At 42.8% G+C, this 7,511-nt stretch overlaps 1 long non-coding RNA gene across 5 annotated transcripts; it reads left to right on the top strand.

The window, feature by feature from the left end:
* The first annotated feature begins 214 nt into the window (after positions 1-214).
* LOC123092935 (uncharacterized) lies at positions 215-3,254 on the top strand. Of its 5 annotated transcripts, XR_006444933.1 has the most exons (5): positions 215-571; positions 674-922; positions 2,145-2,270; positions 2,557-2,651; positions 2,962-3,254. It is a non-coding gene; the product is annotated as an uncharacterized lncRNA (long non-coding RNA). The 5 variants fall into 5 exon arrangements; XR_006444929.1 differs by lacking the exon at positions 2,145-2,270; XR_006444931.1 differs by having other exon boundaries at positions 2,145-2,651.
* Positions 3,255-7,511: the final 4,257 nt, after the last annotated feature.

Raw genomic sequence — 7,511 nt, 5'->3', positions numbered from 1 at the left:
GCTAGATAAACCTCTTTAGGTGGTGAGGCTCTTATCGCTATAAGCTCCCAGGAAATGAGAGCTTCTGGTGCATCGGGGCTATGTAGGCAGTAAGTTTTTTTCAGGAAAAGTTTGTGTAGGCGGTAAGTGGGTCTGGTTTTTTTTTTTTTTGAAAGGGTAAGTGGGTCTGGTTTTGGGATGGTCGATTCTCTTCATCGCTATTGCCATCGCCACCTGTTCCTTCTTCTATTCCCAGCATCACTCGCCCTTCCTCTTGCCGTCTGCGACCCCAACACGCCGCGGCGCGCCGCGCCCTCCCCAAGGGAGAGGAGCCTAAGCCCATCTAGATGTAGTAGCCCAACCCAACAAATGACGAGGTTCTTCATCGAGCGAAGCGACTGGGAGCGATCGATCCAAATCAATCAATTTGGTCGTTCCCCAACCCCCCACTACTGCCAAGCCCTAGCGCCGCCGCCGGGCGCCTCCTCCAAATCATGTGCATCTCTTGCAACTCCTATTTCCGGTGTTAATCGTCTACATACCCGGGCATATTCACCGTCGTTCTGGACCGAGCACCGTTGTTGTTCCATAGGTATGGTTCCCAATGTTGTTCTTTTCCTATTGCCCAGCCAATCCCCACCACCATTTTTCTTGATTCAACTTTTTGATTCGCGGCGGCTAACCATGTGCGCAGGAGGCGATGGAAGGGTGTGGGGATGCTGCATCAACAGAAGATATTTTTTCCATGCCATTCGACATAGGAGAAGTGATGGACCTAGATGACCCAATGGACACGAGACCACGGTGCTCGATGGTGAGCCGGACAAATCCAGCGGTGGTGCCGACTGCCGAGGATTGCCGAGGATGCACGTGAGGTACGCTAGTGAGGTTGTTGGAGCAGAACAATGGCAACAGCTCAGCTGGCTTTTCTGGCTACAAGGAGGTAATCCAAAGAAATATATGTCCCAGCCAATTTCTTTTTCCCTTATCCTGTATTGATCATCTATGTACGTGTGCATAAAACTGAACTGGTGTATGTAAGGATAGTTCTTGTCAGTGTTAATCAGTAGTTCAGTACCACTCTTCTTCCATGTGTTTTAATCATCTCTGTAGTCTGTATTTGTGCACAAAACGGAACCTCAGCCAATTGTGTGTTTAGTTTATCATGTACAACTTGCAGATGTACTAATCATCTTTCTACATGTGCATAAAACTGAAACCATGGGCCTAAGCCGATCCAAATCAATCGATTTATGTCTTTTCATTTTTTTTAATAATTGAATTCCATAAGTTTTGGTGAGTAGACTTACATTTTGTTAAAAAAAATAGACCTTAAATGTTCGCCCTGCCAGATGTAAATTGCTACATTCAGATTCCCTGTTGTGATGTTGCTGAATCTTCTGTTATGCATCATATATCTAATACTATGTTGGAAATAAAAAATCCTTTCCCAGCTGTAATTTCCTTCCATATATGTTTATTTCGAAAATGTATCCATGTTTTGTTAATTAGTAAGAAGATTCCAATCGCCGGATGCAAAGGCCAGGTTTTTCTCCTTCCCAAAACAAAGATTCTTAAGTGAGGACTCACGAGAACTATCTTTTGTTCCCCTACCTTCCATTATTGATTTATCTGTGGAAGTTCCGACAAGCAAGAACCTTATTTGTATTTATCGTGCTTTGATCATGCATTTTTTGATCGATAATTAAACCAGTAAGGTTTTCATGAATGCATCTTCGTGGTTTTTGCACAGCTATCCCCTCTAGATAGATAGCACATTGAATAACAATGGTGGGAACTCTAAACATTTGTGTATGTCAACCAAAGACGTAAACACAAAAGAAGTTTGCGATCCTTATATGATTTCGGTTGACTTTTGTGCAACTGATTCATGCTAAACAATTGGGATGTCATTTTGGTGATCTTGTTGAAGATTTGGTTGGAAAAGCAAGACGACATTTTGCTTGTAGAGTCTATCCTTTGGTTGGAGCTGTACGACCAAAAATTTCAAGGCTTATTGGATTATTGGAAGAACTTGTGTTGTCAATGTTATAGTGTCGCGTATTTGATTTTTGTAGGCACCAAATTGGAATCCCTGGGGCTGCTTTAAATCTGCTTTTGATTCGTTTTTCCCTAGTGATGTGATACCGTTTACACTTTTGTAGGCACCAAATTGGAGCCGTCGTGTCTCCTGTTTTCAAACCTGTCTTAGTGAGCCAAGTCAATCTGGCATTGTGCATTTGCAGATGTTCCAAGAATTCAATTACTCAAGCATGGCAAGTAGTGAAAAGGTTTATTTGCTATTTTACAATTATCATTACCTATTTTTGATAAATATGCTAAACGCGTTAATGTTATCTCAGACTAGCATTTCACAATACTCTATTGACTGAAAATGGGTGTGTGTCTTGCCTCTCTGCTTGTGGATACTATTGCATTGCTAGCGGACTGTTAATAGTAATAATATGTGATTCGTTGCATGCTAAATCTTTTCTGTTGTTATGACTGGTTCATACATGTGGCTTCCTGAAGTTGTTGATATATGTTTTCACCTGTGTACTGTGACCTATCCTATAGATTGGAGGAGCCAGTAAATTTGAAGTTAGCGAGGATGGAGTAACAGATGCACTTAATGCCCAATAAAGCTACTATTGAAGAGGGTATCGTGCCAGGTACTACACCATGTAAACTTTGAATATGGCTTTGAATAGTTTTTGGTGTTCATTGATCCTAGCAAATTTATACTCCCTCCATTCATCAATATAATATGTTCTAAAAAAATCTGCATTGGATGTATATAGACACGTTTAGTGTGTTTGTTCACTCATTTCAGTCTGTATGTAGTCCATTTTGGAATATCCAAAACATCTTATATTTATGAATGGAGGGAGTATCTTGCTTTTGGTGTTCATTTCTCCTATTCAGTTTGTATCTTATGCATTACTATCCTGAGAATATGGTTCATCTTTAATGGTTATGCAGGATGTGGTGGTGTTACCCTTCTATATGCATCAAAGGCTTTCGATAGATTGTGTCCTCCTGACAAAGGGTATTTTAGAGGTTGCAGATGACCCCTTCGAGAACCCATGTAAATGCCAACATTGTTCACTCTTAACCAATGTCAACTAGCTACCAACAATATTTATCTATGCTATATGCAGCCAAATAGATGTTTGTTTTGTTAGATAGGTGTGCAGTAGGAAGAGTGTGGATCGGAACTACTATTCTAACTTTTTGACTCAGAACTTCTAAATTTGTTTTCCTTTTATGCACTACCTAAGATGTACTATCAGTATTATTCTTGGTTGGTCATGTTTAAATATTTGTGTGATGTTTTTTCCCTAGCATGCTCCAGATATTATCAGATTTCAGAGGAATGAACTAAAATTGTATAAAAAGGTGTAACTGATAGATCATGGCAGGACTTCCTGGCGCGGCAAAGCACGCGTATCCATCTAGTTTACTGCTAAAGTTGGCAGCTTTTCTAGCCCAGTGTAGCTTTATTTATACTCGACGATCATTATATGTACAATGTTTCGTATCCAGGATTCAAGAAATTACAAAGCAACTCTTACAACAAGAACTATAATGAAAATTACTGGAGACATCTTCTCCATAATATGATATCAACTCGTAATATATTGCAATTGGACCGGAAGACATGCATTGTCACTCGTTCAATCTCACGATCTTAATTGCCAATAAGGGTTTTCTAAAGATTCCACGAGTCGCCCATCCGAAAAAGAAGGAAAATTGTGCGCGATGAATGGACTTGAGCTGGGATAATCCCCTAGAGGTGGTGGATATCGACCAATAAGATCTTCACCATATTGTTGAATTTCACCTCAAACAAAAAAACAACAAAAGAAACACAACACAATTATATAGACATCGGATTCACTTAATCGGTTCTAGTAGAACGCAATAATTTTTCCTCCATGGTACCACCACGATAAAAGAAAAAATAATTTTATTAGCAAATGTACCATGCTCGACATTAGAAAGACTCTTCTTTTTACATGGTAATATGTGTCTCATTTATATCATAACGATTAGTTAAGCCATAGACACGCCGACCTGGCAATACTGAAAAGATAGCAGATCGTTAGCCTTTGCACCAAGGAACACCAGCCAAGAATTAAATTATAATTAAGACAAAGAATCCTCTGAGATTGACACCAACACTCGTCACCTGCCTCTGGCATCACCACAACAGCCACCACAGAAAAAGATGACGGACCACCTTCACACCCGAGCTCGAAGGGTCTCCATTGCTGATATGCAGCTCTACGGACCTCCAAGGTGGCTCACCAAAAGCAAACACATTACGTTAAATGAATTAGACTGTAGCAACACCCAGACACACCATCAAACTCTAGATCTGGCACCGCCACACGACTAACATGTCAGAAGAGAAAACCATACATGCCATCGATGAACCACGAACCCAACACGCGATCCACCATCTTCCAGATGCTGCTGATGCAGATCACAGTCTGCATCCACTCCTGGACTACCTCCCAAGCTCTGTGTCGGCTCTAGAGCAAACATCGTCGTAGCGGCGGAGCCCAAGGACACATGTCCACCCGGGACACTAGAAAGACTCTAAAAAAGACACCCACGTGCACTTGCACCTCTTTCGTATTTTGTGTGTGGAGAAAATGCATGTCTTCTGTATCTTTCCTACATTAAAATGCATAATATTCTATTGGCCATCCCTTTTTTCATCTACCCTCTCCATCCCACCACCTTCATTTTCTGGTTTGTTGATATTTTCTGTTGTTTTTCCCTATGAACCACCTTAGCTGGCCCATGCCTTATTTAATTTCGAAATAAAATCATCCTTCTTTTAGAAAGTATGCTTGTATTCAAATCACAAAATAATACAAAGTCCTTGACCCGTACAAGCACACACTAACACATGCATAAAGAGCCAGAATAACAAAGAACACCCTAAAACAACTTATAAAACACGAAGTTCTCCAAAGCTATGTGAAAGTGCAACTAATCCTCGGGTGGTTTTGGTGATTAATAACAACATATAAGTCATTGATCTAATTCTCATTGATAATAGATTTCAGAGAAGATCAATTATTGGCATAGCAAGGATTAGTAATCATGGACCCATCAAAATGCTAAGGACAAAGTTTGACAAAGCTCCAAGACTCTACATTTTTGGTTAAGTGATCCAAGATCACAATGAGTCCATAGGAAAGCCAATACTATTAAAAGGGGATGAGCTTTTGGTCATGACTCAATTGCTCAAGTGCTTACTGGTATTGCTCCAAAATCCTCAACTACTTCTCCACTGCACTTTCATCTAAAACCCTAAAGTCCATCTCGGTCCCACCGAAAAGTTCCTATCCAGACCCACTGGGATGACTCATACACTGCCACATGCCAAACCCTAACATTTCGGTACAGCCAAAATAGATCTCGGTCCCACCGAGATGGCCTGACCAAGTTTCTGTAGTGAAGTTGTTTCATTTCACAATTACCGAGTTGAAACGATCAGAATTACTAAAATAAGTTCTTGCCTAGACATTGCAGTTCGGTCACACCGAGCCATTCTGATCGGTTTCACCAAAAATCCTAACAGTCAAGTCTTTTGCACTAGTCGGTTCTTATAACCCACAAGTATAGGGGATCGTTTATAGCCTTTTTTGATAAATAAGATTGTCGAACCCAACGAGGAGCTAAAGGTAGAACAAATATTCCCTCAAGTTCTATTGACCATCGATACAACTCTACGCACCTTAATGTTTGCTTTACCTAAAACAAGTATGAAACTATTTTGTAGGTGTGATGCTAGAACTACTTTGCAAGAATAAAACTAGAGTAAATTGCAAGATAATAAAGTAAGTTGTTTAGTAAAAAGTGTTTTGTCACAGAAGAAAGTTATTTGTCCCCGGGCACTACAAAAAAAGACACATTCATGACATTTTGGCCCGAACGGAAAAAAATTATGTCATGCTTATGACACTTCTATGACGATAATTGTGACAAAACCACGTATCATCATAGATGTGGTGGGCTCCTACTTCTATGACAAAAATCATGATAGAAAATGGCCTTTCGTCCTGTGCGTGCCGGGGACGCACCTGCATGACATTCTTTGGGCCGTCCATGACAAAAAAATCATGGTAGAAGCAAGGGCGAGGAAAATTTTGGGGAGTTCCCGGTTACGGTGGGTGGTCGGGGCCGAGCGATGCACTGTGGTTTGCGCGTTTTTCTTGTATGTAGGCGCATGTGTTTGCGAGGCGTTGGCTCTAACTGAACCTGAGGAAGGCGTTCCCTTACTAAACCCGAGTGATTCCACTAGCTACATTATTGAACCTAAGCGATCGATCTCTTGGCTGTTAACTGAACCCGAGCGTTTCCATCGCTACCGCTGCTAACTGAAGCCGATTGAACCAGCTGCCTCTTGATGAACAGTGACCGTTGTTGGGGGTTGGACAAACAGTTCCCGATGGGGCTTGGATGAACAGGACCCCGTGGTCGTAGTAGGCCGTTGCTGCTAGATGAACATGACTCCGATCGAGGAGGCCGCCACACCCGAGCCGGTTGGGGGTGGATGAACAGGCCCCCATGGAGGGCTGGTTGAACAGTAGCTGGTGGAGGTTGGATGAACAATAGCCCGTGGAGGAAGGAGGAAGACGCGATGGATGAATAGTAGCAGGTGGATGTTGGAGCGAGGCAGTCGACGGTGTATGAACAATAGCCCGTGGAGGCTAGAGCGAGGCAGTAGCGGTGGATGAACAGGATCCCATTTCGAGCGTAGGCGCTCCAACAGAATTCCGTTTCCGCTGTTTTGCATCCTGATGAATAGGACCCCGTTTCGACCGTAGGCACTCAAATACTAGTCTGTTTCCTCCGTTTTGCGGTACGCCAGACCCTTCCGATGAACAGGGCCCTGTTTCGACCATATGCGGTCAAACAGAAGGTCGTTTCCTCCGTTCTGCGGTACGTCAAAGCTCGTTTTGGTTGTTCTGTCCAAGACGGTTGGCTCCTGATGAACACGACACATTTCTTTGCCTCCCAATGAACACGTCGCAGTTTCTCTGTTCTGACCCAACCGGTTGGCTTCCGATGAACTATCGTTCGTTGCCTCTCCATGTACACGAGCATTGGCCGTACATATGCGCGAGTAGGCATTCGAGACCCTGCCCATATGTACGTACGTGGCCGTATTTTTTGCCGTGTGGCTGTAGGTACGCGTACACGATTTAGACGGGACTGCCTGAACTGCTACATCGGGGGCTCTACTACGACACATGCCGCTACTTACTCGGCCATTGTTCGTCCTTGCAGAGAGACCGATCAACCACTATATACATACACATTCGCGACCAGGCAGACAACCCTATGTACGGTTCGACTGGGTGGGTCTCAGCTGTCAGGGAGGATAAGGAGGCACTCCCTTATGTGCGAAAATATATGTGGTGGGTCCCAGCTATCAGGGGGAGGAATCATATTTTTTGTGCATAATAAGGAGGCACTTCCTTACGTGCGAAGATGTAGCTGGTGGATCC

This window comes from Triticum aestivum, chromosome 4B (genome assembly GCF_018294505.1).
Source record: "Triticum aestivum cultivar Chinese Spring chromosome 4B, IWGSC CS RefSeq v2.1, whole genome shotgun sequence".
Classification (NCBI taxonomy): domain Eukaryota; kingdom Viridiplantae; phylum Streptophyta; class Magnoliopsida; order Poales; family Poaceae; genus Triticum; species Triticum aestivum.
Note: the sequence above shows the minus strand (reverse complement) of the source record. Positions and strands in the feature narration are given on the sequence as shown.